Here is a 9,472-nt window from a genome sequence, read left to right as displayed (position 1 = left end):
GCAAGTACCTTTAGATGATCAACTGTGATTAAAAAAAGGTATTTGACCATTCTAGTGCTTTTTCAGACCTGAAGCTGAAGTTAAAAGTGTCAAATTCTGTACATGCAGGCACTGAATCAGTTGCTGGCAGCAGATACTCTCAGTTGTAATTTACCTTTATGTTTCTAGATTAATTCCTTGATGTGAGGGTGCATCTGTGTACCTGAGAGTTTGTTTTCCTAAACAGATCCAACAGAAGGTTTTGCTGTGACTTTTACTCTTTCCTCCCCTAAGGTTTGCTGCTCCCACAGCTGCTGCTGTAGTGCATTCTGCTGTGATTAGAAAGGAATGGTGCAGCATAGCCTTTCTTACTGAAGTTCTTTTGCTCTTCCCTTGTCAGTTCTTCTGATACACTTTAGCATAGAAAGAAAAACAAGGTTTTTCTGAAAATAAATTTAGAAATACCCATGTTAAGAATCAATGTAGTCAAATTCACACTGAGATCAATGCTTGTGGTGTACTTTTCAGAAACTATTTTAAAGCATCTATAAAAAAATGAGAATATTGGTTTAGAATTTGATTTGATCACAGAAAACAAAATTTGGAATAATGATGCAACCTTGAAAAGGTGTAAAACTCAGGTTTGTTCATGGTTTTTATCTTTAACATTTATTTATCCCATAGTTGAGTGAACAGCATGAGTGCCACCCTGTGCCAGGCCTGCTGCAATTGATTCAAAAGCTCTGCTTTCAGAAGCTCCACCTACCAAATCTTTGCACAAACAATTCAAAATAAAAAATAGGAGGAATGCAAAAAAAATTTCTGCTGAAATAAGTCACCCATCAGTCTGTCTGGTGTGGGCTATGCTGCTAGGCAGACAGAGCACTTCAACAAATATTTTAATGATTGGATTAAATTTGAGTTTAAAAAAGAGGAAAGGAAGAAGCTGTCAGAAGCCCATGGCTGAGCAGGTCTTGTAGCCACGTTAAAAGCTACCTCAGCAGTCAAAACTTATTTATTTCAGAGCCCTGCAGTTAACTGCAGTTCTGTTCCCTTGATTGACAGGAGGACAGTAACCTTGTGCAGCTCTCTGGATATTGTTTGTAGCAGAAGTAATGAAGTAAAAAGGAGGTATAGTTACTGCAAAGCTGCACATGCTACTTTCAACAGCTTTTGTGTAGCTATTTGTAAATTAACAAGTGATCACATCACAGTTGAAATTCTTTGGCTTGTTTGCAAGTAACCTAAACAGAATGCACAGTGAGATGGATTAGAGTGACTTGTCTAGTGCAAAAGCAGTACACTGAGGTTAAGAAACCTGGAGAGAATTTTGTACTGACACTGTTGCTGTCTCTGGAGAAAAAGCGTCTTGTGGGTCAGGAGACCTCTCACTGCAGCCTCTTTGGTTGGTTGTTTTAATAACAAGCAGTAAATTTGTGTGTGGGTACATGAATAAATAAGTTTGTTTCCTGCCTTTTTCAGGGAAGATAATTCACATAACATCCTAGTTTTGAAAAAAATACATTGTCTTCTATTTATAGGTTTTCTACCAACCCAGAGAGACAAACTGAGAAGATAAATTATTATACACATTTCTTTGACTTAAAGAATATCTTTGGCTCCATGCTTCTCTGTGTGTGTGTGTGTATGTGTGCATGTTTCAGGCTGAGGCTTAAATTTGGGCTTTAACTTTCTACACTGGCAAAACCTTCCCAAAGGCTTTCTTTTGTCCAGCCTCTCTCCACAGGAACAAAGATGGCTCTCCATGTTGATCAGCCTGCTGGGCTCTTTCCTCTGCTGTTTTTAACTCAGTTATTCTATACACACTGATGGCTGCTGATTCTTGTATTAATGACTCCCTGGAGGGTAGTAGCGTTAGACAAATAAACTTTCATGTTGAGAAATTGTTGGAAAATTATCTGTAGTTGTGTTGGCACTGCACTGCAGCCTTTCCTTGTGTCTCCTCACCTGTCCCTGGTGTGAGCACTGGCTGCCAGCATGCAGGACACAGCACTAAAAGTTACCCAGCTCCAATAGGAGTGTTTACTCGAGGCTTATCTGAAGTCAGATCAAGTAAAGCTGTTGACTACTATGTGTACTCCTTCATGCTAAAACAATAGGCTTTTAATGTATTTTTTCTTACTCATTAGAGGAAGAGATCTCTGGTTTTAGCATTCAAACCTGTGCCTCTGACCTGGAAAAGCAAGTCTTAGCCTGCCTGGCAGAAACAAATCTCTTGGTAGCAACCACTCAATCAACAGCAGTTTGAAGTCAACTTTCTTTGCATTAAATTTTTTCTAAAGCTGTAAGATGCCACTTGAAAGAGCAGCAAAAACATCAGTGTAGACAGTTCTGTGTAATTAGGAATCAGTGACATTCCTTTGTCACAGGAATAATGCATAAGGCATTAATAAGGCATCATTCATTACCAGCTGGTACCTCAGCTGATCTTAATTTAGGTAATAAAGTTCAGGGCATGTAAGAACTTGCTCAAAATCCTGTGTGCTATCTTATTTTGTAGTAAAGCAAGGTTGCTATGTTTTAAAATAAGGAATAAAAAACCCTTTCCTGCTGTTTCACAGACTCATTGATTTTAATTGAAAATTTCCAGCTGTGTTCCAGATTGCTGTAGAAATTGTGTGTTGACTTCTCTCAGTGAATTTCACACTGTAAGTAATTTTAAAATTCATTTTCCTGGGTCATTTCAGAGGTGGCATTATGTTAAACAACAAGGAGATAATTTTGGCTGTCTGTAGTTGCCAGCCTGCAGATTTGCTGTAGGAACCTGTTGTTTAACCATTTATAGAGTAAGTTTAGGTGGTGCTTAATTAGATTCCTTGAAACTTTCAGAATTATTCTCCAGGATTCCTAGGGACATATTTAAAGTGTGACAGCCTCCCCAATACTTTGGCAGAGGCCAGGAGACTAATCCAAACCATGGGACTGTTTGTGTTATGAGTCACTAAAGTGGAAAGAGCACATAATGATGGGAAACAATGAAACAGAACAGACTTGATTTTACATTAAAGCTTTTAACACTATTCGTAGGAAAAAATTCCCTGAGGACTTTTGGCAGCTTCCATCTTTTGTAGCTGTTTCTGTCCTTTGGCAAGAAAGGCCAAAAACTCTGCAGTGCTTATTCATACTGGTCTGTTCTAGATGATGCCAGGGGCTGCTACGTGCACTGGTAAGAATTTCTACAGTGTTTTCCAGTGTGGTGGCTGTCTGGGGAACATTATTTTAGAGCTGGCAGCGGTGATAGTTTTAAGCACTGTGACATCTAAATAGGTTCAAAATCTCTCTTAATGTAACATATACTGATAGCCTGTTTATACCAGCAGCATTGTGCTGATATTGCTGTGAAAGCTGAACTCAGCATAGTGGGTTTGGTTTTGAGAAATTATCTTTCTAACCTGTTAAAGGACCAGTTAAAAGATTAGTTCTAGGACCAAAGACAGCACAATACCTAGATTCACATGGAATTGCAGCTCTCCAACCTCAAGTACGTTAGACTGTGATTGAGGGTATTCATGATAATCTGAGAATACAAAGTAGACTTTAATATCTGTCAAGGCTTTAGAGTGCTGGTTTTGTCTCAGACTGCATGGTCTTAGCATGAAAAAGCAGCTGGCTCTCAAGCAGGGCATCAGGAAGTCCCCAGGGACTGAGGAAATGCACTAAACATGGTTACATACATAGTGACTGTTTGTTTCTGTATCCTGCCACTGTTTCATTCAATATAAAGACGCTGGAGTTTATTCAAGCCTCCAATACCAGTACAAGGGGTTTGGCAAGTGTTTCATTTCTGTGTTTGTGTGTATCTAGGAGACCTGTGCTAGTCACTAGATGATTGCTCCCATGAGGCCCACTGCAAAACCAAACTGCTGGTGATTCACAGTTGAGGTTAGAAATGGACTTGAGCTCCAGATATAAGTAATACTCATGAGAAACATATGCCAGAGGAGTTACTTTCCTAGGTTTTGCTGCGCTTGTTATCCGAGTTGCTGGTTTACATTTGTTCATGATGCATATTCCTGGCTGGATGTCTGTGTCACTTAAATGTGCACACCTCTCTGGCTCACTCTAGTTCTCATGCCAGTCAGAAGGAGAGAAGGTGCAGTAGCCTGGGCTGAGTCAGGAGGAAAAGCCTACAGCACCATTGAAGTTGGTGGCCCATGTTACCTGTGTCAGCTAGGTGAGAATAATGGAGGGGTTTGTTTCCTTCTGAGCACCTTGACAGAGCACAGATGATTCCATGCTGTTTGCCTTGAACAGTGGACAGCCAGTGCAATGGGTTACACCATAGGGACCTAAACTTCATGTACTTTGCCAAGTGATAGAAACTTTATTTAGGCTATATAGGCAAGACAGCTTTGCTTGTTATTAGCTTTTGTGATTATCTAAAGGAGTTTCTTTCTGACTGTAATTATAATCTTAGCTAATATTTTGCTTTGTTACTCTCTTGTCTTGATTTGGGATCCAAAGTCACTCAGGCCTCTGGTTCTTTGTGGAGGCAAACTCCTTGTGCCATTAGGCTTGGAGTGGAAGGATCCACTGAGATTGAGATAAAAAGGAGGAGGATGTTGGTGTTATTTACACCGGTGAGGAAGAAAATATTTGAAAATAAGTTAGAGTTCAAGATTATAGTCAGATATACATGAAGGAGGCAGAAGAGGGACACTGAACAGCAGACACAATTGTTCTGCATATATAGAATTAAGAAGTAGCTGAAGGCAAATCCAGTGATAAAACAGTATCAGGATATAAAAGGAAACTTAGAAATCACCTTCAAGATGCAGCCAGCTGATGGAGAGGTAGATGTTTTACTAGCTTTGAAGAGCAGTTGCTGTCAGGCTCTTATGTGTGAGGCACTTGGAGATTCTGCATGGGAAGTAACTTCAGGGCAGAATGCCTGTCATGTCTTTGTCAGTCACAGTGATTGCTGAAATATACCCTTTAAACAAGGTTACATCACCTTTCTTGTAATGTAGACTTTGTGTGAAACAGATGAAGGTAAACTGGAAACAATTTGATGAATCGAATTTAATTTTGGATCTTGATGAAGTAATTAATGTAATTTGCCATTTTCTTTAGCAGAAGCAATGCTTAAACTTTGCCCTGAAGAGTTAACAGTTGAAAAATGGGGTCTGATCAGTCAGAAGGTAACAGTCTAAGGTCTCACAGTAAAGCACAGCACTGCAAGGCAGGCAGCCCAGGGGGCCAATGTCTAACCTGGATGATCTCTTCATAAGCACACTACTTATGCCTACACACACTGTCTGTTCCCAGACTGAACCAGCAAATGCCAGCTACCTTACCCATTATAGAGCTTCAATTGTAAAATACACACATAACAAAATATTAGAGATCTGGCCAACACAGAAGATCATTCCAGAGACTAAGTCTAGCTCTTTAACAGGGATTATTTCAAGTAAATGAAATTCTGAGTAGAGAATAACATTTGTGCAGGAATGTGCGTGTAGTGTAGGAATGAGATTGCACAGAATAGAGTTGATCCGAGGGCTTAGGTTGTTAGGTGGAGCACCTAACAAGATGTCTGGTTCTCTGGTATTGTATTACATAAAAGTTGGCATTGGTATTCTGGCCTCTTTTTCAAAGATGTGGGATTACAGTGCTGTAATACATAGAGTAAACTCCCTCCACCACCACCACACTCAAAAAACCCAGCCAAACAACCCAAAACACAAGTCCCCTTCTCCCAAGCAAAATAACACTTTCAGTGTTTAGAGTTTTACTAATACAGTCCAGGTGTGCTAAGCAGGAGTCCTTCCTTCTCTCCTTTGTAGCCACAGACATAATAATTTGTCAAGTTGTTACCCTGGGAACCCAACTGGCACAACTTTTAAGCTACACTTAACTGTCTCTGTAACTTGTAATTACTCGTGAGCGCTAATAACAAATCTGTGTGTATTATTATCACGGCAGTTCCCAAATTAGACCAAATAATCAAGATGCAAAAACAACACCCAGAGGTCTGCCTGATCCATATGCTAATCAGAATGGAATTTATGTTATCCTCTTGCAACACATTCAGGGAACAACATTAGACAGAGGCTCAGTCACACCTAGACCTGAAAGTCCTTTCTCCTGATCCCTCCCCTCTTTGTTTTTAATTGAAGCAACAGGTGAAGGAGGCAATACATATTGACAGAGCAGGGGTCTTCATACCTCCAGTGTTAATTTAGTGTTGATTGTTTGTACACAGCATTCTGAAAGAGGTGAGCAAGATCTGTGTAGATGAAGGAGGGAAACAGAGAAATAGAAGTGAGAGAAAAATCAGCTGGAGTGACCCCATACACAAAGGTGTTACTGCAAAGATAAAGTTGGATCAGAGGGGAACTTAAACAGAATATTCAAGTTAAGCACATCGAGTCTCCAGTAATATGATAAGAAGAAATGATAGGGAAAATGTTGGTGAGGTGGAAAAAAATGGTATATTGAATTGAAAAAGGGAGGGAAAAAAAGGATAAAATCAGAATCAAACAATATTAAGCAGTAACGAAAAAATGGTAGAGTTGGCAATGGTAATGTCACTGAGAGGCTGGAACAGATGGACCTACAACATGTCCATAGACTGCTGTCTGAAGCTCAATCACAGGAGTCAGAAGGGAAGAATGAGAAGTTGGCACAATTATATTTGTTTTTCCATCCACAGGATTCTGTGCAGCCCCAGCCAAGCAAATTGTGCTCTCTTTGATTGCTGTGGTCAGTGTGCAGGAAGCCCCAGGTCACAAAGAGGTAATTGTAGCTGAAGGAGTTGCTGGTGATTTGAAATATGACCTTCAATGCAGATATTTTAAGGGATTGCAGGGACCTAACAACGTGAAAACAAATTGCAAATCTTTCTTGGCACTGCCTTACTTACTAGTTGAAGCATGTTTCTTCCAGGAAGTGTCTGTGAGGCAGACACAGAGAGATACTGGGCTTGCGCTAAGTGCAGTCCTTCTCCCAGCCTTTTATTAGCTGACAGTACTGCTCAGGAGCAGTGGTCATGGACCAGAAGCCCTTGGGACAGGTGTTGTACAAACCCTCCAAGTTCTGGGTAAATCTTCAGAAATAACCTATATGATATACAAGCCTAGGTCTCATTTTAAAAAGTGAGACAGGCACTTGGCTGCTGTTTTCCCATGAATTAATTCCCTTTCCCTGTTTGGCAGATAACAGAAGGCTTTCCTATTTGCTCAGCCTGACTGCTGCCTTCCTTAAATCACTGGTTTTGCAGACATTTTTCTTAAAGGTATGAAGAATAGATCATATTTCCATGGGCAGTATCAACGGCTTTGGCATTAGAGGATGGTTGGTTGTTCTGCCAAAAGTGTGACTGTGTTTTCTGCTGTTCATACTGCTTAGATTCCCCAGCTGGGACAAGTGCCTTTGATGTCAGTTGACCTACATATACAGAGCAATTGAGGGAATTCGTAACATGTTTGAATATGTGTGTATCTTTGTGACTCTGAATATAGTGGGTTTTTTCTTATTGTCAATCTTTTTTCTTTAGAAATCACTTCAGCCATCCCTGAAGTTTGTATAAGTTCAGAGAGGCTGCTGTCTCTTTTGAACTGAGGTCAGTATGTGATTCTGAGATTGAATAACTGATCAGTAAGTTGGATGTTAGAGACAACATTTCTGAAGCTGTTGATTATAACAGCTTGCTTGATGTCAAACTTCTTGCAAACTGTTCATATGAAGATCTGGTTAGGCAAAAAATCAATGGTGGTAGGTGAGCTACTTCATATTTTAAGAGGTAGATATTTTAAGATTGAATTGTTAAAAAGACAACTAATTTCTAAGGAAATGGGAGTGGTAGTGTCATTGGAACAGGCTGCAGTAAAGGACTGAAAGATAAATGGACCTTCAGGTAAGAGAAAGATCGTGTTCCTCCTCAGTTCATTAATATGTGGCTCAGCAGATTGTATACAGAAATGTAACCTATATGTTGCATGTTAGCAATTCATTATGTATGTGAAAACACTTTCTTCAGCTGAGGGTGTTCTTTCTATGCTTTTCTGCTTTTGTATTAAGGATGTTTGACAAGAGATGGGGGTAAAAAAACTGTGCCTGAGAGATTATGCAGCCATTAGGAGGCAAATTGGCTCTCTGGCCTTGTATCCGTATTTAAAGTCCCTAATGAATACTGCAGTACAGAATGGTTGTTACTTCTAGGACTGTAAGTATTTTTGATCTGTGAATAGCATTTCCAAGTTGCCAGTGATTTTTGTTCTTTTCCTAAGAAACCTGAAAAGCAGGGGGAAGTTAACTGTTTAACTGTTAGTGACAAACACTGGTTGAAGTGGGAAAACCAGGAATTCATTTTGAAAGACATGTTCCTTAATACACAGAGAAATAACCACAGTGGCCTTGCCAAAAAGAAAGCTAATATGTCAAACTAATGCAGTATTGGCACTGACATCTTCTGACAGAAAGCTGCTCCATAATATGCCTTTTCCAATGGCTCTCCCCTTCATGTCACTTTTGTTTAACCAGAAAAGGTGTATTAACATTATTTTCACCTTCTGCAGTGACCAGTTCATGTGTCCACTCTGTTACCTCCATATTTGAAGTTGAGTGTAATATTTCTTAGTATTTCTTCTGGTTTGTATCACTGATCTTGTTTCATCCCAGCAATTACAATGTCTCTTAGCCCGTTCTTGTCTGTTTTGTGTTTGCCAGCTTTTGCCACCGTTTTTATGCATCTGGGTAAGCTTAAAACTTTTTTACCCCCTGTGTCTGCCATCTTTGTCTATGCCTGCAAAAATACTTCTAGCAGAGATAAATATCTCTTTGCTGAATCAAATCCACTGTGTGACAACATTTTCTTGAAAGGACTATGTAAATCTATTCACCTTCAGGGGATTAAGAAAACCATGCTGAAGTTACAGGAATAACTGCATGGATTGGGAGTGGAGAGTGCTTGCTTTTTCCTGCAGTATTTAATGTCGATGGCCAGTAAATTGTCCACGCTGTTGAGGTGAAACAGTAATCTTAAATGATCTAACTACAGATCTGCAAATACTTTTTAACTATGTTTTGCTTTTGTTACAAGCTTAACGCTTGGGATTCTGTAATTGAGTTTTCACTGTTCAGCCTGGGAGAAGCTTTAAGTTCCTGTCCGTGTGCTGGGTGTGGTAGGCCTATTCGGGTTATCTGAGCATGATTCAGTGAACCTCAGAGCAGAGCTTGTGTCTCATTCTTGTAGCATTTATTGCTCGTGGCAGACGTCATTTAGGCTTCTCCCAGCTCAAATACTCCCTGAACTCTGAGCAGTGCTTGCAGGCAGCAGGCTGGGCCCTACCTGCACACTCTGGGGACCTTGGTTTGCTGTGTGTGTGCCCAGTTCTCACTGCGGGGCAGGGAGTGCCCGGCTTGCTGGGGCAGGGGCGTTCGGGGTGCGGGCCCTGGGCTGGGTGCTGGGCACCTGGGCCTCGGGTGCTGTCCGCTGCCCCGGGAGCCTCAGCACTGTCACAGCCACGCT

General features: G+C 40.5%; 1 long non-coding RNA gene across 1 annotated transcript; it reads left to right on the top strand.

Moving 5' to 3' along the window:
- Positions 1-5,079: 5,079 nt before the first annotated feature.
- Positions 5,080-7,316, top strand: LOC146432816 (uncharacterized). Its single transcript, XR_014854189.1, has 3 exons — positions 5,080-6,218; positions 6,656-7,042; positions 7,158-7,316. It is a non-coding gene; the product is annotated as an uncharacterized LOC146432816 (long non-coding RNA).
- Positions 7,317-9,472: the final 2,156 nt, after the last annotated feature.

The sequence above is a fragment of the Lichenostomus cassidix genome, chromosome 10 (assembly GCF_008360975.1).
Source record: "Lichenostomus cassidix isolate B80296 chromosome 10, HeHo_3.0, whole genome shotgun sequence".
NCBI classification, from domain to species: domain Eukaryota; kingdom Metazoa; phylum Chordata; class Aves; order Passeriformes; family Meliphagidae; genus Lichenostomus; species Lichenostomus cassidix.
The sequence above is the reverse complement of the archived record's forward strand: the minus strand, read 5'-3'. Positions and strand labels throughout refer to the sequence as shown.